Source organism: Macaca nemestrina, chromosome 6 (assembly GCF_043159975.1).
Source record: "Macaca nemestrina isolate mMacNem1 chromosome 6, mMacNem.hap1, whole genome shotgun sequence".
NCBI lineage: Eukaryota > Metazoa > Chordata > Mammalia > Primates > Cercopithecidae > Macaca > Macaca nemestrina.
The window spans coordinates 2,929,646-2,951,473 of record NC_092130.1 but is presented as its reverse complement, the minus strand read 5'-3'; the positions used below and the strand labels follow the sequence as shown (position 1 = coordinate 2,951,473).

Here is a 21,828-nt window from a genome sequence, read left to right as displayed (position 1 = left end):
TTGAAAAGAGACTTGTATCTAGAACATATACAGAACTCCTGGCCAGCATGGCAGCTCACTCCCATAATCCCAGCACTTTGGGAGGCCAAGGTGAGAGGATAGCTTGAGGCCAGGAGTTCAAGACCAGCCTGGGCAACAGAGTGAGACCTCATGTCTACAAAAAATAAGTTTGGGTGTTGTGGCATGTACCTGTACTCCAGCTACTCAGGATGCTGAGACAGGAGGATCCCTTGGGCCCAGCAGTTTGAGGCTTCGGTGAACTATGATTGCACCACTGTACTCCAGCCTGGATGACAGAATGAGATCCTGTATCTAAATATATATATCTATATATAGAGAGAGAAGAGAGTTATATAGAGAGTTATATATATAGTTTTACATACATAAATATTTAGTAAGGTGGGAAATAGACCTAAAGTCTGAGCTCAGGGCCTGCCTTCAACTCTGGTTTCTGTATACCCAGGTCTGGGGTTCAGAGCCTTGGAGGAAGCCACTGTGATACTCTCTGGCTTCACTGTCTCCCTACTAGTTGGGGTCACAGCATTACAGGAAAGAGACCCACGGATTTATATGAGAGTTATCTGTTTAAAGCAGATTCACCTTCCATGCAATCAATTCTTCTTTCCCTTGGCTTCATGGTGAATTGCAATTTTAAGTAGAGGTATCTGAAGAGAATTACATACTTTTAAAGATTTACTAAGCTTCAACTACATGCCAGGCATTGGAGATACAACGGTGAGGCAACACAGACACAACTTCTGTCAACTTACAGTCAGGGGTTAGCTATATAACCACACCTATAAAACTGTCACAGTGGCAAGTGTTAGGAAGCATAGTCAGTCAGATGCAACTGAGAGATGGGAATTTGATCTAGTGAAAGAGATTTGGGAGAAGCTTCCTTGAGGAAGCGACAGGTGAGGAGGGATGTGAAGGAGAATTGGAATTATGTGGGAAAGGCAGGGAGAAGAGAGTTCCAGTCTGAGGCCACAGCATGTGCAGCCTCCCACGGCCCAAGGCAGCGTGGCAAGGGTGAGCAGAATGCTGCTGAGGCTGCAGCACAGGAGCAAGCAGAAGGGCAAAGCAGGTGTTCAGAGAAACACACCTGCTGAAATGAGTACAGAGATACTTAGATGAGAAGATTGAATTCCAGTGTTCTATTGCATTGCAGGGTCCATAGGGTTCACAATATCCTAGCATAATCTTTAAAATAGCAGGCAGAGAAGACTGAATTTTTTCTCCACAAATAACTAATAACTGTACTAGGTAATAGGAATGTTAAATCCCATGATGTATTACGATGTGTATACCTATGTCAAGATGTCCCTTGCATCCTCCAATTGTATACATATACTCTACAGCAATTACAACCAAGTTGGAATAAACTCTACCAAAATTCCCATGGAATCATGAAATGCCCTGGGTTTCCAAAGCTATCTTTACAAACCCAAACTATGTGGTATGCATCACAGACCTCATTCCTATTTACATCTCAAAGCTATAGGGATGCAACCGATATGTTACAGGCATAGCCACAGAAACACAGGACAACGGGCAAAATGAGGGAGTCAAATAATAAATCCAAATTCATCTACAGTGAACACATTTAAAAACAATGCAGGAAACACAGTGGGAAAGGGAGAGTCTGGTGGAAGCAAGCCCCCCAATATCTGGCCATAAACTGGCCCCAAAACTGGCCATAAACAAAATCTCTGCAACACTGTAACATGTTCATAACGGCCCCAACGCCCAAGCTGGCTAGGTTGTGAGTTTACGGCAATGAGGGCAAGGAACACCTGGCCTGCCCAGGATGGAAAACTGCTTAAAGGCATTCTTTTTTTTTTTTTTTTTTTTTTTTTTTTTTTCGAGACGGAGTCTCGCTCTGCCACCCAGGCTGGAGTGCAGTGGCCAGATCTCAGCTCACTGCAAGCTCCGCCTCCCGGGTTCACGCCATTCTCCTGCCTCAGCCTCCCAAGTAGCTGGGACTACAGGCGCCCGCCACCTCGCCCGGCTAGTTTTTTGTATTTTTTAGTAGAGACGGGGTTTCACCGTGTCAGCCAGGATGGTCTCGATCTCCTGACCTCGTGATCCGCCCGTCTCGGCCTCCCAAAGTGCTGGGATTACAGGCTTGAGCCACCGCGCCCGGCCTTGCTTAAAGGCATTCTTAAGCCACAAACAACAGCATGAGCGATCTGTGTCTTAAGGGTGTGTTCCTGCTGCAGTTAACTAGCCCAACCGTTTCCTTTAATTCGGCCCATCCCTTCGTTTCCCATAAGGGATACTTTTAGTTAATTTAGTATCTATAGAAACAATGCTAATGACTGGTTTGCTGTTAATAAATATGTGGGTAAATCTCTGTTAGGGCTCTCAGCTCTGAAGACTGTGAGACCCCTGATTTCCCACTTCACACTGTATTTCTGTGTGTGTGTCTTTAATTCCTCTAGCGCCACTGGGTTAGGGTCTCCCTGACCGAGCTGGTCTCGGCAAGTGGTGTCCATTCGTGAGGGCTCAAACCAGGTCGAAGGGTCGCCAGAACGATGGTTGGAACGGAAAACTAGCTGGAGGACAACCGAGTACTCTTAAAACAATCCCCGTGGTGAGTAAGAAGGGGAGCTCGGAAGCCTCAGGGTAACAATGGGACAGGTGTGGGGTCTGGTTCGTTTCACCTTGGAACTTTTTCACACTGATGATGAGGAGGAACGAGAGTATAGCAAAGTAACAGAAGAGGTTACAGAGCATGTTTATTTGCCAGCTAAAGCTAAAGCGGCAAAGGAAGGAGAGATTCATCCCTACCCTTCTGCACCCCCTCATTATTTTGAAGAAAATGACTCTCTAGATCTTTCTTTTCTGGAGGACACTGGGCGAAAAGTAGTTGCCCCAGTGACTGTTTGAGCAGCGTCTCGAGTGATGACTCTTAGTTCTATTCAGGCAGGAATTCAGCAAGCTACACGAGAGGGTGATTTAGGGGCCTGGCAGTTCCCTGTTAGAATACACCCCCCAGATCAACAGGGAAATATTACAGCTACATTTGAGCCTTTTCCTTTTAAATTACTCAAAGAATTCAGACAAGCAATAAGTCAGTATGGACCAGGTTCTCCTTTTGTAATGGGACTGTTAAAGAATTCCAGTCGGATGATTCCTACTGACTGGGACACACTTACTCGAGCTTGTCTAACTCCTGCTTAGTTCTTACAATTTAAAACTTGGTGGGCAGATGAAGCTTCCATTCAGGCTGCTTGCAACGCCCAGGCCCAACCTCAAATTAATATAACTGCCGACCAACTTTTGGGGGATGGCGGCTGGGCTGGTTTAGATGCACAACTGGTGACGCAGAATGATGCCATAGAACAGCTTAGAGGGGTGTGCATTAGAGCTTGGGTAAAAATCACTTCAGGTGGGGAACAATACCCTTCCTTTAGTGCTGTAAAACAGGCACCAAGAGAAACATATGTTGATTTTATAGCTCGGTTACAGGAGTCTCTTAAAAAGATGATTGCAGATTTGGCTGCTCGGGATATAGTGTTGCAGTTATTAGCTTTTGACAATGCTAATCCCGATTCCCAGGCTGCTCTGCAACCTATCAGAGGCAAAGCACATTTAGTTGATGATATCAAGGCCTGTGATTGTATTGGAGGTAATCTGCATAAAGCTACCTTGTTGGCACACGCAATGGCAAGACTGAGAGTGGATAAAGAAAACGCTCCATTTCCTGGAGCTTGTTTTAACTGTGGGAAGCATGGTCATACTAAAAAAGAATGTAGAAAAAAATCAATGAGTTAGGCCGCCATTCAGGGGAAAAAAGAAAACTGTTGAGCCTGAAATATGTCCAAAATGTAAAAACAGAAAACACTGGGCTAGTATCTCTCTAAGTTTGATAAAGAAGGGAACCCGATTTTGGGAAACGCCATGAGGGAACCATCCCAGGTCCCCTTCTAAACTGAGGCACTTCCAGCTCAGGCCATTCCCTCACCCCTGTACAATGCCTGTCCCCCACCACAGCGGGCAGTGCTGCAGATTTATGCTGCACAAAAGCTGTGAGCCTTTGGCCTGGAGAATCCCCGCAAAAGGTCCCAACAGGAGTCTGTGGACCCTTGCCAGCAGGGAAAAAAGGATTACTTTTAGGAAGGTCTAGTGTAAGTTTAAAAGGTGTACAAATACATACAGGAGTCATTGAGTCAGATTACAAAAGGGAAATTCATATTGTTATATCTACTTCTGTTTCCTGGAAAGCAGAGCCAGGAGAGCACATAGCACAGCTCCTGATTGTGCCCTATGTGGAAATGGGAAAAAGTGAAATTAAACGAACAGGAGGATTTGGAAGCACAAATAAACAAGGCAAAGCAGCTTATTGGGTAAATCAAATTACTGATAAACATCCCATCTGTGAAGTAACTATTCAGGGAAAGAAATTTAAAGGTTTGGTAGATACAGGAGCGGACATTTCAATCATTTCTCTACAGCACTGGCCGTGCATGTGGCCAATTCAACCAGCTCAATTTAACATAGTTGGAGTTACTAAAGCTGCTGAAGTATATCATAGTAGTTATATTTTGCATTGTGAGGGGCCCGATGGACAACCTGGGACTATTCAACCAATTACAACTTCTGTACCTATAAATTTATGGGGAAGAGATTTATCATGACAATGGGGAGCACAAGTTCTAATTCCAGAACAATTATACAGCCCTCAAAGCCAACATATGATGCATGTAATGGGGTATGTCCCTGGTATGGGACTAGAAAAAAATTTGCAAGGTTTAAAAGGTTCCCACCGAAGATTAGGAAAAAATTTTGATGGCGGTCATTGTTAAGCCTCCAGAACCTATACCTTTAAAACAGTTAGCAGATAAGCCAATTTAGATAGAACAACGGCTGCTAAGTAAAGAGAAACTGGAGGCTTTGGAGAAATTAGGTGCTGAACAATTAGAAAATGGGCACACAGCTCCAACATTTTCTCCTTGGAATTCTCCAGTTTTCATAATTAAGAAAAAATCAGGTAAATGGAGAATGTTAACTGACTTAAGAGCTATCAATTCAGTTATACAACCTATGGGAGCATTACAGCCAGGATTGCCTTCTCCTGCTATAATTCAAAAAAACTGGCCTTTAATAGTCATAGATTTAAAAGACTGTTTCTTTACTATCCCTTTAGCCAAGCAAGCCTGTGAATGGTTTGCATTTACAATTCCTGCGGTGAACAACCTGCAGCCTGCTAAGCATTTTCATTGTTTTACAGACGGGTCTAGTAATGGTGAAGCTTCTTATTCTGGATCAAAAGGTAAAGTTTTCCAGACGCCCCATACTTCAGCTCAAAAAGCGGAGCTTGTAGCTGTAATTGAGGTAGATTACTTTTGATATGCCTATTAATGTGATTTCTGATTCTTCATACATGGTTCACTCCACATGGTTAATGAAAAATTCTCAGTTACGATTTCACACAGATGAACAACTGATGACTTTATTTACCCAATTGCAAAGAGCAGTTAGGAGTAGAATGCACACTTTTTACATCAGATTAGAGCTCATATACCTCTTCCAGGACCTTTGACTGAAAGGAATCAAATGGCTGATCGCCTAGTTGCTACTGCAATATCTAATGCTAGACACTTTCACAATTTAACCCATGTTAATGCCTCTGGTCTCAAATGCAGATACAGCATTACCTGGAAAGAAGCTAAAGCTATTACCCAGCGATGCCCAACTTGCCAAATGGTACACTCCTCATCTTTTACAGGAGGAGTTAATCCTCAAGGACTGGAACCTAACTCTATTTGGCAAATGCATGTCACACATGCTCCCTCGTTTGAGAGACTAGCTTATGTACATCTATGTGTGGACACCTTTTCTCACTTTGTCTGGGCTACATGCCAATCAGAAGAGCCTCCTGCCTGCGTTAAACGTCACCTTTTGCAGTGTTTTGCGGTGATGGGCATTCCAGCTTCTATTAAAACAGATAATGCCCCAGGCTATACTAGCCAAGCTCTAGCAACTTTTTTCTCTATGTGGAATATTAAACACATTACTGGTATCCCATACAATTCTCAAGGACAAGCCACAGTGGAAAAAATGAATCTCTCCCTAAAACAGCAGATGCAAAAGCAGAAAGGGGGAGACAGAGTATATAAAACGCCACAGATGCAACTGAACCTAGCATTATTAACTTTAAATTTTTTGAGCCTGCCCAAAGGCCAGATGTTATCAGCAACTGAACAGCATCTACAGAAACCAGCTGCAAAGACAGAAACAGAACTGATTTGGTGGAGAGATCCGATCACAAAAAGTTGGGAAATAGGTAAAATAATAACTTGGGGTAGAGAGTATGCTTTATTTCTCCAAGCCAAAACCAACAGCCGATTTGGATACCATCAAGACACCTGAAATCTTATCATGAGCCAGATGCCAAGGAAGAGACTCCGGGCAGACCCAGAGGACCCCCTGGTTGCAGCCATGTCGAAACTGACGCTGAGGAGGACCCCAACTGTCACGAGCAACACCCATCGAACACAGCCACCCACCTGGGACAGATCAGGAAGCTGTCACAGATGGCAGAAGAAAACCTGAGGAAAGCGGGACAAGCAGTCACAATGAATAATTTAATGGTAACTATGATAGCGGTTATCATCACTACCATGAGTATTCCTTCATTAAGGGCTGGTAATAATGCCTGGATGTAATCACTCTATGACACAGTTACACATGCTTTCTGATCTCAGTATTCACCATAACAAATCTGCTCCTATAATTGAGGCATACCACCCTCAAAAACCTATTTGTAAACAGGATTGGACCCAGTTAGAAAAAATGAACATACTTGTTTAGGAAGACTGCACTGCAGAACAGGCAGAGGTGCTGCACAAAGATTCCTCCGGAATCATTATTAATTGGTCCCCTAAGGGGATGTTTAGCTTGAATTGCACCTCTCAGTCTGCGTGCCCACTATGTTCAGATGATCTGAACAAAACGGTCACATGGTACAAACAATAAGAAGTACAGCAGACCGGGTGCGGTGGCTCAAGCCTGTAATCCCAGCACTTTGGGAGGCCGAGACGGGCGGATCACGAGGCCAGGAGATCGAGACCATCCTGGCTAACACAGTGAAACCCCGTCTCTACTAAAAAAATACAAAAAACTAGCCGGGCGAGGTGGCGGGCGCCTGTAGTCCCAGCTACTCAGGAGGCTGAGGCAGGAGAATGACGTAAACCCGGGAGGCGGAGCTTGCAGTGAGCTGAGATCCTGTCACTGCACTCCAGCCTGGGCGACAGAGTGAGACTCCGTCTCAAAAAAAAAAAAAAAAAAAAGAAGTACAGCAAAACTTCCTATCATCGGGAGCCACGGCAGTATAGTGGCACCTCAACCTCAAATGATATGGCCTGCTCTAGGAGCTTAATATAAGGATTTGTGGAAACTATTAAATGCTCTTAAAAAGATCAAAATTTGGCAAAGAATAAAAAAGCATCTAGAAGGACACTCTACAAACTTGTTTTTGGATATAGCAAAATTAAAAAAACAAACATTTAAAGCATCCCAGGCACACCTGACCTTAATGCCAGGAACTGGAGTGCTTAAAGGAGCTGCAGATAAATTAGCAGCTAGTAACCCATTAAAATGGATAAAAACACTTGGAAGCTCTGTCATTTCAATGATGACCGTGCTTTTAATCTATGTTGTTTGTCTTTGTATAGTCTGCAGATGCAGATCCCAACTCCTGTGAGAAGCAGCTCACCGTCCCAAAGCTAGCCTTGCTTTTATCTCTTTGCAAGTCTAAGAAGGGAGACATGTTGGGAGCAAGCCCCCCAAAATCTGGCCATAAACTGGCCCCCAAACTGGCCATAAACAAAATCTCTGCAGCACTGTGACATGTTCATGATGGCCCTAATGCACAAGCTGGAAGGTTGTGGGTTTACAGCAATGAGGGCAAGGGACACCTGGCCCGCCCAGGGTGGAAAACTGCTTAAAGGCATTCTTAAGCCACAAACAATAGCATGAGTGATCGGTGCCTTAAGGACATGCTCCTGCTGCAGTTAACTAGCCCAACCTATTCCTTTAATTCGGCCTATCCCTTCGTTTCCCGTAAGGGACACTTATAGTTAATTTAATATCTATAGAAACAATGCTAATGACTGGTTTGCTGTTAATAAATATGTGGGTAAATCTCTGTTCGGGGCTTTCAGCTCTGAAGGCTGTGAGACCCCTGATTTCCCACTTCACATCTCTGTATTTCTGTGTTTGTGTCTTTAATTCCTCTAGCGCCACTGGGTTAGGGTCTCCCCAACCAAGCTGGTCTCAGCAAGAGGCTATTCAATATATGGTATTGAAAACTGGATATCCACATGCGAAAGAATGAGATAGGACACCTGTGGTACAAAATACACCTTAAAACAATTTGAAATGGATGACAGATTATACCCAAAACCCAAAATCATTAAGCTACTAAAAGAAAACCTGGCCAGGCGCAGTGGTTCATACCTGTAATCCCAGCACTTTGGGAGGTCAAGGTGGGTGACTCACCTGAGGTCAGGAGTTCGAGACCAGTCTGGCCAACATTGTGAAACCCGCTCTCTACTAAAAATACAAAAATAGCCAGGCGGGGGCATGCGCCTGTAATCCCATCTAATCCGGAGGTTGAGGCTGGAGAAACACTTGAATCCAGGAGGTGGAGGTTGCAGTTAGCTGAGATCGCACCACTGTACTCCATTCTGGCAGTCCGGGCGACGACAAAGTCAGACTCCTTCTAAAATAAAAAAAAACAACAACAACAAAAAGAAAACCTAGCCTGTGTGTATACTTCGAACAACACATATGGATGTTTAGAGTTTGAAAACAAAACACCACAAAAATACAAGGGAAAAATTATTGACAAAAGATTGCCATAGTAGTGGGTATGTTTTGTCTTGATTAATCACCAGCATCACAGGCAACCAGGGAATTCTACACATGTGGGAAGACCGTGTACCCACAAACGAAACAATAAAGAAAACAAAGAGCACCCTGAAGATGAGAAGAGAGCTTTGGGGAAACGCACAGCTGACAAGGGGTTGTTCTGGAAAAGGTACAAGGTATAGTACTGACACCACTAACTAGCAAAGAACAAAACAAAAAACCAGAGAAACTGATAACCAAACCATTGCCAATCGGCCAAGAACCTGAATAGACTTCTCTTCAAAGGACACATGAAATTGAAAACAAGTTTACAAACACTTGGTTAACACCAATAGTTATGAAAAAAATGGAAATCAAAAAAACACTCACATACTATGTCACTCTAATTGAAATGAATATTACCAAAAAGTGAACATACATATAACAGACAAATGCTAGTGTGGGTTTCCAGAGAGGGAAATCTTATCCAGAGCTGGTAGGAATATTTTGGAACTACAGGAACCAGCTGGAGGTTCCTTAAAACACTGAAAACAAAGAATTACCATTTCATTTAGCCATGGTACTGCTGGGTATACATTCAAAGCAAAAGAAATCAGTCCATGGAAGAGGTTATCTGCCTTCCCATGCTGACTGTGGCACTATTCACAATAGCGAAGATGAGAAGTCAACCTACCCATCCATCCAAAGATGATGGGACACAGAGACCACAGTGTCCATTCACAATGGAACACTCTTCAGCCAGACACAGATACTGAAATCATGCATCGGGAGCCACATGGTTGAACCTGGAGGAAATGATAGTAAATGAAAAGAGCTACACTGAGAAAGACAAACACTGCATCACTTCACTCATGAGGCATCTAAAAATCTTTATCTCATAGACCTAGAAAGCACCCTAGTGCTTACCAGGGTTTGAGGGGAAGGTGGGGCCTGGGTGGGGAAATGGGTACAAAGTTCCACACTTTATGAGAATAAAACCCGCAGTTCGATTCCACAGCAGGGTGACTAGGGATATTATCAGAGGGTAATTTTCAGGACAGCTAACAAGGAGGATTCTGAACGTCCTCCCCTCAAAGAAACAACTCTATGAGGCAAAAGAAATGCTAAGTATCCTGATTCCGTCATGACACAATGCATACATGGACCAAAACGTCCCACTCTACCCTCTACCCTCTAGTTGTGCACCTTTACTATGGGGCAAGTTTGTATTTAAAGAAATGTAAAGAAACAATGCGAAAATTCTCATGCAACCATGAAATGCCCTAAAATTCCAAAGCCAGCCTGAGAAATCCAAACTATGTCAGATGCAGCACATTCCCCACTTTCAAATTTCATCCCAAAGCTACAGACCCACTTCCACCTAGACAGAGCAGAGAACCCAGAAGTAACCCTGCACAACAGCAATCATCTGGCTTTCAACCAACTCCAAAAAAATAAGCAATGGACAAAGGACTCGCTATGCAGTGAATGGTGCCAGGATGCGTGACTAGCAGAAGAGTTAACACTGGAGCCCCACCTCTCACCACATGCAAAACCTAACTCAAAGTGAATGAAAGATTTCAGTAGAAGACCTCAAACTATGAAAGTCCTACAAGAGGCCGGGTGGCTCAAGCCTGTAATCCCAGCACTTTGGGAGGCCGAGACGGGCGGATCACGAGGTCAGGAGATCGAGACCATCCTGGCGAACACGGTGAAACCCCGTCTCTACTAAAAAATACAAAAAACTAGCCGGGCGAGGTGGCGGGCGCCTGTAGTCCCAGCTACTCGGGAGGCTGAGGCAGGAGAATGGCATGATGGCATGAACCCGGGAGGCGGAGCTTGCAGTGAGCTGAGATCCGGCCACTGCACTCCAGCCTGGTCGACAGAGCGAGACTCCGTCTCAAAAAAAAAAAAAAAAAAAAGGAAAACAGGAAACCTGTAGTGATCCAAACAATTCATTACTGGCATAAAGAAAGACACTGAATGGACAAAATTAGGGAGCCAAATAATCAACCTAAACTTTCACACAGTGAAAACATAGTCTGCAAAAGCTCACCAAGGCATAACTGTTGAGAAAACTGGGTATTCATGTGCAAACGACTGAAACAGTTCCCTTATGTTGCATAATACATAAAAATCAACGCAAAACCAACTGAACACTCCAATTCAATCCTGAAACTGAAAAACTCCCAAGGGGAAAACACAGGATCAGCATTTATTTGTGGGAAAACGTGAATCTGTGTACCCACAGACAATACAATGGCTTCACCATCCCCCTTTTCTCCCCCTCAGCGGACGCAGAAATCACTGCTAACGAAAGCAAATATCAGCATTTGAGACTAAGAAACGCTTTAGACCTCTCTACATGGGAGAAAAAACAATGAACCCCAAGAGAAGGCATCCTATCTTGGGGAAAAAGATGATTACGGGAAAATTATGCAAAATCATAAAGTTGAAAGGGGTTGTCATCTAACTTATTCAAGAAACTAAAGGTACAGGTCGGGCGCAGTGGCTCAGGCCTGTAATCCCAGCACTTTGGGAGGCCGAGACGGGCGGATCACGAGGTCAGGAGATCGAGACCATCCTGGTCAACATGGTGAAACCCCGTCTCTACTAAAAATACAAAAAAAATTAGCCAAGCGTGGTGGCGGGCGCCTGTAGTCCCAGCTACTCGGGAGGCTGAGGCAGGAGAATGGCGTGAACCCGGGAGGCAGAGCCTGCAGTGAGCCGAGATCGTGCCACTGCACTCCAGCCTGAGCAACTGAGCAAGACTCTGTCTCAAAAAAAAAAAAAAAAGAAAAGAAACTAAAGGTACTAAGTGCAGGGAAAGGATAAAAACAAATACACAAGCTACAAATGTGCAAAGGACCTGCAGTAGCCACTTCTACAAAGAAAACATGAAACTGACTCTCAGCTAAAAGAAGAGTGGCACCACATCACTCTCATGCCAAACACACACTAAGATACTGTCAAACTCCACTGAGAATGAGCAGTACTCAAAGGAGCAATAGAAGTTTTGGAAGGTAGGGGCCTACGTAGATTCATGCAAAGGGAAACTCTTATATGCTATTGGTGGCATTGAAAATTAGCGTACATACTGTGAAAAAAAGTTGGAGCTTCCTCAAAAAATAAAAATTGCCATTACCAGTTCATCTAGTCATTCCCACACTTGGTGTACATTTACAGCAAAGGAAACCTGTCCTTTAAGGAGTTACCTGCCTTCCTGTGGTTAATGAAGCACTATTCATGATACCCAAGACAGGGAATCAATCTACCTGACCATCCCAACGAAGGGATATGGAAACTGTGGGATGTCCACACAACACAGCACTCCTCAGTCACGCGCAAATCATGTCCTTTCCATTTGGAACAACATGGACAAACCTGGAAAATACTATGTTAAGTAAAATAAGCCAGGCATAGAAAGACAACCACAGCATCACCTCACTTACATGGAATCCAAAAACCTTTACCTTCAAGAAGTAGAAGCCCAGGAGTGGTTTGCTGTGAAAGATTCATTTTGGAAACTAGTTGCAGTTAGATGACAGAAATGCATTCTGGTGTTCTCTACCACAGCTGGGTGACTGGTTAATAAAATATTGTGTTGTATTTTTCAAAAAAGCTAGAAGGGAACAATTTGTTCTCCCAACAGAGAAATAATACCTGATCTTCGGAAACATATGCTAAGTATCCTGGTTTGATCATTACTCAAAATATACACATATCAATAAATCGCAGAGAAACAAAATGTCTCAGCATGCCCTCTAATAATGTACTCTATTATACACAAAAAATTTAAGAAATCTGAATACACAATGCTAATATTCACCTGAAACCACAAACGGCTCTGAATATCTGAGGTATCCTGAGAAATAAAAACTAAGTTGGAGGGCTTACAATCCTTGATATCGAATTACATCCCAAAGCCATAGGTATCCAAAATGCATGTTCGCGTGAGGTGCCACTGGGCTCCAGCCCGGATGGTAGAGTGATACTCCGTCTCAAAAACAAAACTGTTTGAAAATTTGAGTATATTATGAGTGACAACTGGATGTTATCCAACATGTATAAAGAAAACAAATTCTGAGCATAAAAATATATATCTAAATTAATACTGGGCAAAAAAATCTGAATACACATCTCGGCAAAGACAACATGAAATTGGCCGACGGGTAAAAGAGGTCCTCAACATGACCATTCATCAGGAAAAATGTGCTTCAAAACCACATTCAGATGCCATTTCACTCTTAGTGAAATGAATGTCACTAAAAAGATTTAAAACAAAACATTCTGAGACAGGGACTCACTCTGTCCCCAAGGCTGGAGTGCAGCAGCAAGATCTCTGCTCACCGAAGTCTTGACGTCTCAGGCTCACATGATCTTCCCACCTCAGCCTCCGGAGTAGCTGGGACTACCGGCACGCACCACCGCGCCTGGCTAGTGTTTTTGTTTTTTGTTTTTTTGTAGAAATGGGGTTTTGCCATGTTGCCCAGGCTACTCTCAAATTCCTGGACTTCCATGATCTGTCCACCTCAGCATCCCAAGGTACTGGATAACAGGTGTGACCCACTGTGCCTGGCCATAAAAAAAATTTTTGAAAAGAACAACGCTGGTATAGATACAGAGAAAAGGGAACTCTTACACTCTGTTGGCAGGAAAATAAATTAGTATATATACTATGGTAAACAGTTGGAGGTCCCTCAAGAAACTGAAAACATAACTAGTAGGAGGCCAATGTGGGCAGACAGCTTGAGCTCAGGAGTTCGAGACCAGCCCTGGCAATGTGGCAAAATCTCATCTCTTTAAAAAAAAAAAAAAAATTAGCCAAGCATGGTGAGATACGCCTGTAGTCCCAGTTACTCAAGAAGCTGAGGTGAGAACATTACTTGATCCTGGGAGGTCCAGGCTGCAGTGTGCCATTTTGGTCTTATTGGAATGAATGTTACTCCAGCCTAGGCAACACTGCAACACTCTGTCTCAAAGAAAATATAACTACCATATAATCAGCAATCCCCCTACTGGGTATACCTCCATAGCAAATGGAATCAGCATCAGGGATCAGAAAGACACAATGGGGATAGGAGATGTTCTCATTAAATGGTTTTGAGAAAAACAATATCCCTATTGCAAAAGAATGAAATAGAACCCTGTGTTACACAATGCAAAAAATCAACTCAAAGTGAACCCCAACACAAGACCTGAAACCATGAAAATAAAAAACTTCCTGTAAGCAAAGATAGGGGAGGTTACTTTCAGGGCAACTTGAATCCATGTCCACAGGTTGGACAGAGTTTAAAAAAAGAAAAGAAAATGAAGGCTGGGCGTGGTGGCTCACTCCTGTAATCCCAGCATTTTGGGAGGCCGAGGTGGGCGGATCACCTGAGGTCGGGAGTTTGAGACCAGCCTGACCAACATGGAGAAACCCCCGTCTCTACTAAAAATACAAAATTAGCCCAGCGTGGTGGCACCTGCCTGTAATCCCAGCTACTAGGGAGGCTGAGTCAGGAGAATTGCTTGAACCTGGGAAGCGGAGGTTGCGGTGAGCTGAGATTGTGCCATTCCACTCCAGCCTGGGCAACAAGAGTGAAAACCCCGTCTCAAATAACAAAGGAAAGAAAATGAAAAAAGGAACACATAGGGGTAAAATTTCATTGAGAATGGAAACTATATGTGAATGATTTTTTTTTCTTTTTTTTTTTACTTGGGCAATAAAATCACAAGCAACAAAAACAAAAATAGACACACAAGGCTACAGCAGACTGAAAAGCTGCTGCACCGCAGAGGGAATGGCAAACTCAATGAGAAAGGCTGAAAGAGGGTTTGGGGGACTCACATATCTGCTAGGGGCTTGTTACGGAAAATACAGAGCATATATACAGTACTCAGTAGCAACAATGAGAAAAAAGAACAAATGATCCCCCGAAACTTGGGCAGGGACCCTGAAATATATTTCTGCAAAGACAACATTAAACTGCAGTGAGGCTCCCTACCCCGTCGGGCGGCCACGACAGGATGTACAAGAGGGGACACTTGTTGCCGGGGATGGAGGAAAGCAGCCCGTGTCCTGACAGCTGGAACGCACATTTTCAAACCCATGGAAGCCTGGAGACAGCTAGGATCTCTTTTCCTCCTCCTGAGGCTTGGACACCTGCAGCCAAACCTGGGCCTGGCCCCGACCCCAACCTGGGCTGGGTTTCTCCTTATTCCAGCAGCTGCAGCTTCCCTCTCTATGTACATGGGGGAGTTTCCCCGAGAAAAAATCCTGAACCCCTAAAAATACCACAGCCTGCTACGTTGCCACCCTCAAAAGCCCTTGTCGGGAAAATGAAAACCACGAAAAATAAAGACCAAAATACTACCAGAGAAAGAGCAAAACGCCTGAGAACCTGACAAGAAGAAACAGAACATAGAAGAAAATGAAACCTTCTATCCTGACCCTGAAGGAAAAATGCTGGAGCAGTCGCGCTGTGGAGAAGCCCGCACGGAAGGAAGCTCCCTCCTCGGCAGGCAGCACCGGGACGGGAGCCGTTTCTTCCCCAGGACAGGGGCCCAAGTCATCTGGAAGCTGCCAGTGGCACCCAGCGGGGTCCCGAGGGAACCAGAGCTCTGCTCCTCTCCTCACTGTGGACGCCATGCCAGGCCACACTCGCCCCGCTGCCTCCATGGAGACGGTGGGGGAGGGAGGGGAACACACATGCGCACCACGTGCGGGCAGAAGCTTTGGCCCCGCCCGCTGCTCACACTGCGCATGGCAGGTTGATTCCACCTCCCAGGATGCATCAGTCCAGGCCAGGCCATGGCCTCGAGGCTCTGGAACTCCTGCACCTGCTCAGCCTGGGCTGCCACAGCTTCCCCCTGCTTTTCTGCAACCGCCAATGCTTCCAGTCTTCTTGGAACTCCAGTGCTGACAATTTGGGGAGATACAAACAGTCCATAGCAAGGGGATCGTGGAGGAGAAGGTTTCTCGCAAAATTGAAACTTCAACTGCCAGTTCATCTAGCCACCTTTTTTTTTCTTATAAATTCATTTAAGTTCACTTCCTTATAGATGATGGGTATTAGACCTTTGTGGGATGCACCGTTTGCAAAACTATTCTCCTATTCTATAGGTTGCCTCTTTGCTAACAGTTTCTTTTGCTGTGCAGAAGCTCTTTAGTTTAATTAGATCCCATTTGTCAAATTTGGCTTCTGTTGCAATTGCTTTTGGTGTCTTTGTCATGAAATCTTTGCCCATGCCTATGTCCTGAATGGTATTGCCTATGCTGTTGTCAAGGGTTTTATAGTTTTGGGTTTTACACTGAAGTCTGGATAAAGACTATGTGGTAATATACACTATGGAATACTATGCAGCCAGAAAAAACAATGGGATCATGTCCTTTGCAGGGAAATGGATGGAGCTGGAGACCCTCATCCTCAGCAAACACACACAGGAAGAGAAAAACAAATATGGGATATTCCCACTTATAAATGAGAGCCAAATGATGAGAACACATGAACACATAGAGGAGAAAAACACACCCTGGGGCTGAAGAGAGGGTGGAGGGTGGGAGGAGGGAGAGGATCGGGAAGAAGAACTAATGGGTACTAGACTAGACAGATCACATGGGTTGGAATCAGCTTTACCACTTACTCTCAAGAAGCACTCAGCGTCTTTAAGCCTCAGTGTTCTTATCTTCGAAATGAGAATTATACTGATACCTTTCTATGGCAGACACTGCTGGTCTTCCCTAGTTACCACTCTCACTTCCAAAGTGATAGAACCCCATTTTTGGAGTAGGCATATGGCTCCCTAGGATGGAGACTGCATTTCTTAGCCCCCTGTTAGTTAGAGAAGGCCCTGTCTCTACCTTCAGCTGATGATTTGCAAGCAAAACATCATTTAGCAGCTTGTAAGAGCCTTCTTTAAGAGGCATATTGATCATGCTTTTTTCTTCTTGACTTTCTCTTCTTGCATTCTCTTTGGAAGCTGATGCTGTAATCTTGGACCACTAAAATCAAGGCTCAGAATACAACAGCTACAAAATAAAATATAGTCCCTGAAGTGGAGGCTACAAGTCACAGAATCTTAGCTTGTGACACAGGATTAGCTGAAGAGGTCAGGTAGTAGGTGGGAATACGCAGATATTGCAGACTAATGAAACAGAACGAGATCATGTCTATTGCAGGGACATGGATGGAGCTGGAGACCATCATCCTTAGCAAACTAATGCAGAACAGAAAACCAAATACCACAGTCTTGCTTATAAGTGGGAGCTAAATAACAACAACACATGGACACATAGGGAAACAACACACATCTCCCTGCTGGAGATGTTTCCCACCTTCTTTGTATTATTTACTGTGCTCCTCACGTTTCAGTTATTTTATATTTGATTTGATTTGATTTTTTGAGGGTCTCACTCTGTTGCCCAGGCTGAAGTACAGTGATGTGATCACAGCTGACTGCAGCCACAGGCTCCTAAGCTCGAGTGATCTATCTGCCTCAGCCTCCTGAGTAGCTGAAAATACAGGCATGCACCACCACACACACAGGGCATATATACACACACACACACACGTGTATATACATATCTATCTATCTATATTTTTTTGGTAGAGATGGGTCTTACTATGTTGCTCAGGCAGGTCTTGAACTCCTGGGCTCAAGTGATCCTCCCGCCTCACTCCCCAGTGTGTTGGGAGGCACCGTGCCCAGCCTGTTAGGGTTTTTATCATGAGGGAATGTTGCATTTTATCAAAAGTTTTTTTCTGCATCTATATAGATCATCATATGGTTTTGGCTTTTAATCTGTTCACGTAGTGAATCACATTTGTTACTGCAAATGTTGAACCAACCTTGCATCCCCAGAATAAAGCCTACTTGATCATGGTGAATTAACATTTTCATATGCTGCTGGATTCAGCTCGCTAGCATTTTGTTGAAGATTTTGGCCTCTATGTTCCCCACAGATACTGGCCTAAAGTTTTCTTTCATTGTCATGTCTCTGTCAGATTTTAGTATTAGGCTGATGCTGGTTTCAGAGAATGAATTATGAAGGAGCCTCTCTTCTTCTGATTTTTTAAAATAGTTTCAGTAGAGGCCGGGTGCGGTGGCTCACACCTGTAATCCCAGCACTTTGGGAGGCCAAGGCAGGCAGATCACAAAGTCAGGAGATTGAGACCATCCTGGCTAACACGGTGAAACTCTGTCTCTACTAAAAATACAAAAAAAAAAAAAAAGACATTAGCCGAGCGTGGTGGCAGGTGTCTGTAGTCCCAGCTACACGGGAGGCTGAGGCAGGAGAATGGCGTGAACCCAGGAGGCAGAGCTTGCAGTGAACCGAGATCGCGCCACTGCACTCCAGCCTGGGTGACAGAGCAAGACTCCGTCTCAAAAAAAAAAAAAAGTTTCAACAGGATTGTTGCCAATTCGTCTTTATGCATCCAGTAGAATTTGGCTGTGAATCCATCTGGTGCAAGGCCTTTTTTTTGAGTAGGTTTTATATTACAGATTCAATCTGAGCTCAATATTGTTCTGTTCAAGGTTTCAAGCTTTTCCTGATTCAATTGTGGAAGACTGTGTGTTTCCAGAATGTATCCATTTCCTCTAGATTTTCTAACTTGTGCACAAGTGCATAGCATTGTTTATTCGTATTCTCTGAGGGTTCTAGTATTCTCTGTGGGATCAGCTGTAATGCCATCTTTGTCATTTCCAATTATATTTATTTGGATCCTCTCTTTTTTTTCCTTTATCTAGCTAGCAGTCTATGAATCTTAACTATTTCACAGAAGCTACTCTTGATTTTATTAATCTTTTGTATAGATTTTTGCATCTCAATTTCATTAAGTTCTTCTCCAATTTATTTGCTTCTGCAAGGTTTGAGTTTCGTTGGTTTTGTAGTTCCTTTATGTAGCAAATTAATTGTTAACTTGAGATCTTTCTGACTTTTTGATGAATGCGTTCAGCGATACACACTTTCTTGACACTGTTTTAGCTGGATCCCAGAAATCTTTGGTAAGCTATGTCCCTATTTTCATAAATTTGAAAGATTTTTTAAATTTCTGCCTTCTTTTTTTTTGAGATGGAGTCTTGCTCTTGTCTCTCAGGCTGTAGTACAATGGCACAATCTCAGCTCACTGCAACCTCCACCTCCCGGGTTCAAGCGATTCTCCTGCCTCAGCCTCCCAAGTAGCCTGGATTACAGGCACCTGCTACCATGCCTGGCTAATTTTTTGTATTTTTAGTAGAGATGGGATTTAGCCATGTTGGCCAGGCTGGTTCTCAAACTCCTGACCTCATGATCCACCCACCTTGGCCTCCCAAAGTGTTGGGATTACAGGTGTGAGCCACTGGGCCCTTCCAGGTTTTTTTTAATTTATTGAGACTTGCTTCATGACTGAGCATGTGATTGATCTTAGCGAGTCTTACCCGTGCAGATGAGAAAAATGTATATTCTGTGGTTGCTGAGTGGAGTGTTCTGTAGAAAACTATTAGGTTTAACTGGTCAAGTGTTGAGTTTAAGTCCAGTTGCCTTGTTCATTTTCTGTGTTAATGATCTGTCTACGGCTGTCAGTGGGGAGTTGAGGTCTCCTACTATCACTGTGTGGTTGTCTAAGACATGTTGTAGGTCAAAAAGAACTTGTGTTATGAATCAGTTGTTCCAACATTGGGTGAATGTATATTTAAGATAGTTAGGTCTTGTTGGATTGTACCCTTTATCATTATGTAATGGCCTTTATTGTCCTACTTTTTATTGCTTTAAAGGTTTTTAAATCTAAGAATAGCAATACCTGGGCTTGACGTTGTGGCTCAGGCTTGTAATCCCAGCACTTTGGAAGGCTGAAGCAAGTGGATTGTTTGAGCACAGGAGTTGGAGATCAGCCTGGGCAACATGGCAAAACCCCATCTCTACCACAAAACACAAAAATTAGCCAGGTGTGGTGGTGCATGCCTGCAGTCCCAGCTACTCAGGGGGCTGAGGTGGGAGGATCACTTGGGAGGGTGAGTGCAGCGAGCCATAATCACACCACTGCACTTCAGCCTCAGTGACAGAGCCCATCCCCACCCCCCGGGAACAAAAAGAAAAAAGAAAAAAAGAACCGTGACTCTTGCACAGTAGATATTCCTCCATCCCTTTACTCTGAGCCCATGGACGCTGCTGCTGTGAGATGAGTCTCCCTTTCCTTTGACCCCGTGGACGCTGCTGCTGTGAGATGAGTCTCATGAAGATCATGGGTCTCGTCACTGGATCAGAGATTTCAGTGTCAGGCCTCACACCGTTAAGAACTCTAGAAGAAAACCTAGGAAATACCATTCGGGACATCAGCCTCGGGAAAGAACCTGTGACTAGGTCCTCAAAAGCAACTGCAACACCAACAAAAGTTGGCAAGTGGGACCTAATTAAACGAAAGAGTTTTTCATAGCAAAAGACACTATTAACAGAGTAAACATACAACCTATGAAATGAGAGAAACTATGCATCTGACAAAGGTCTAATATCTACCAACTATAAGGAACTCAAATCAATACACAAAATATAAATAACCCTATTAAAAAGTGGACAAAAGACATAAATGGACACTTCTCAAAAGAAGATATACATGCAGACACACATGAAAATATGTTCAGCATCACTAATCATCAGACAAGACAAATCAAAACCACAATGAGATACCACCTTACTCTTGCAAAAATGGCCATAATTAAAAAGTCAAAAAACAGTAGATACTAGCAAGAATGTGGTGAAAAGGAAACACTTTTACTCTTCTAGTGGGGAATGTAAATGAGTATAACCACTATGGAAAACAGTGTGGAGATTCCTTAAACAAATAAAAGTAGAACTACCACTCAATCCAGCAACCCCACTACTGGGTATCTACACAAAGGAACAGAAGTATCATGTGAACAAGGCCCATGCACATGCATGTTTGCACAATTCACAATTGCAAAGATGTGGAACCAACTTAAGCGCCCATCGACCAACAAGTAGACAAAGAAAATGTGGTACATATACACCATGGAATAGCACTCAGACACAAAAACAAAATAATACCTTTCACAGCAACTTGGAGGGAGCTGGAGGCCATTATTCTTTGTGAAGTAATTTGGGAATGAAAAACCAAGTATCTTACTGAAAAGCGAGAGCTAAGCTACACGGATAAACAGGCCTAAGAATGATATAATTGACATTGAGGACTTGGAGAGGAAAGGATGGGAGGGGGATAAGCGATAAAAGACTGCATATTAGGTATAGTGTACACTGCTTGGGTGACACACCCACTAGAATCTCAGAACACATCCATGTAACCGAAAACCACCTGTACCCAAAAACTATTGAAATAAAAATTAAAATTAAAAAAGTAATTACTCCTGGGGATCTGTTTAAAATGCACTCTGTTAATATTCCATGACCTGAGTCTTCTAAATTTCCATGAAAAACCTGGCAAATACTCAGAAACAGATTTAAAATCTCAAACCACTGCCAAAATTACAACTTGATTTCTACAGAGTTGAGAGGAATTTCCACAAACCTAAGTTCTTAGGTGTCACACATGGTGGCTCATGCCTATAATCCCAACCCTGGGAGGCTGAGGGCCAGAGGACTGCTTGAGAACAAGATTTTGAAACTAGCTTCTGCCACACAGCAAGACCCTTTCTCTGATTAAAAAAAAAAAAAAGACATGAATGCTTTTAGGAGTTTTCAAAGAGGGTTTTCTCACAGTTCATTTAGTGGCGTACATGAATATTTCTGTTATTGGAGACCATCCCATGAAGGACTGGCTTCCAGAATCCCTTCTCCTTCCCACTGAGCTGACCTACCTGTGGCTCTGGCTCTCAGGATCTTTGAAGGACACAAGGCTCTGCCTTCTCCATCCTCCATCTCTCATCACAGATTGTCCAGAGGCCAGGGAGTCCTCTCGGGTTCCTACCCAGATGCTACTCAGACTCTAGCAAGCAGCAGGGCCCCAAGATCCCAGCCAAGTCTCTGGATCC

At 43.7% G+C, this 21,828-nt stretch overlaps 1 protein-coding gene across 2 annotated transcripts in view; it reads right to left on the bottom strand.

Annotated features, from left to right (window-relative positions):
* LOC105484020 (acetoacetyl-CoA synthetase-like) overlaps positions 1 to 15,535 on the bottom strand; it is a 94,091-nt gene extending 78,556 nt beyond the window's left edge. For both annotated transcript variants that reach the window (XM_071098039.1, XM_071098038.1), the window contains exons 1-3: positions 15,293 to 15,535; positions 9,551 to 9,662; positions 8,506 to 8,728 (exon numbers count right to left, since the gene is read on the bottom strand). The gene's annotated coding sequence lies outside the window, so the exon portion shown is untranslated. The remainder of the gene's footprint in view (positions 1 to 8,505; positions 8,729 to 9,550; positions 9,663 to 15,292) is intronic.
* Positions 15,536 to 21,828: the final 6,293 nt, after the last annotated feature.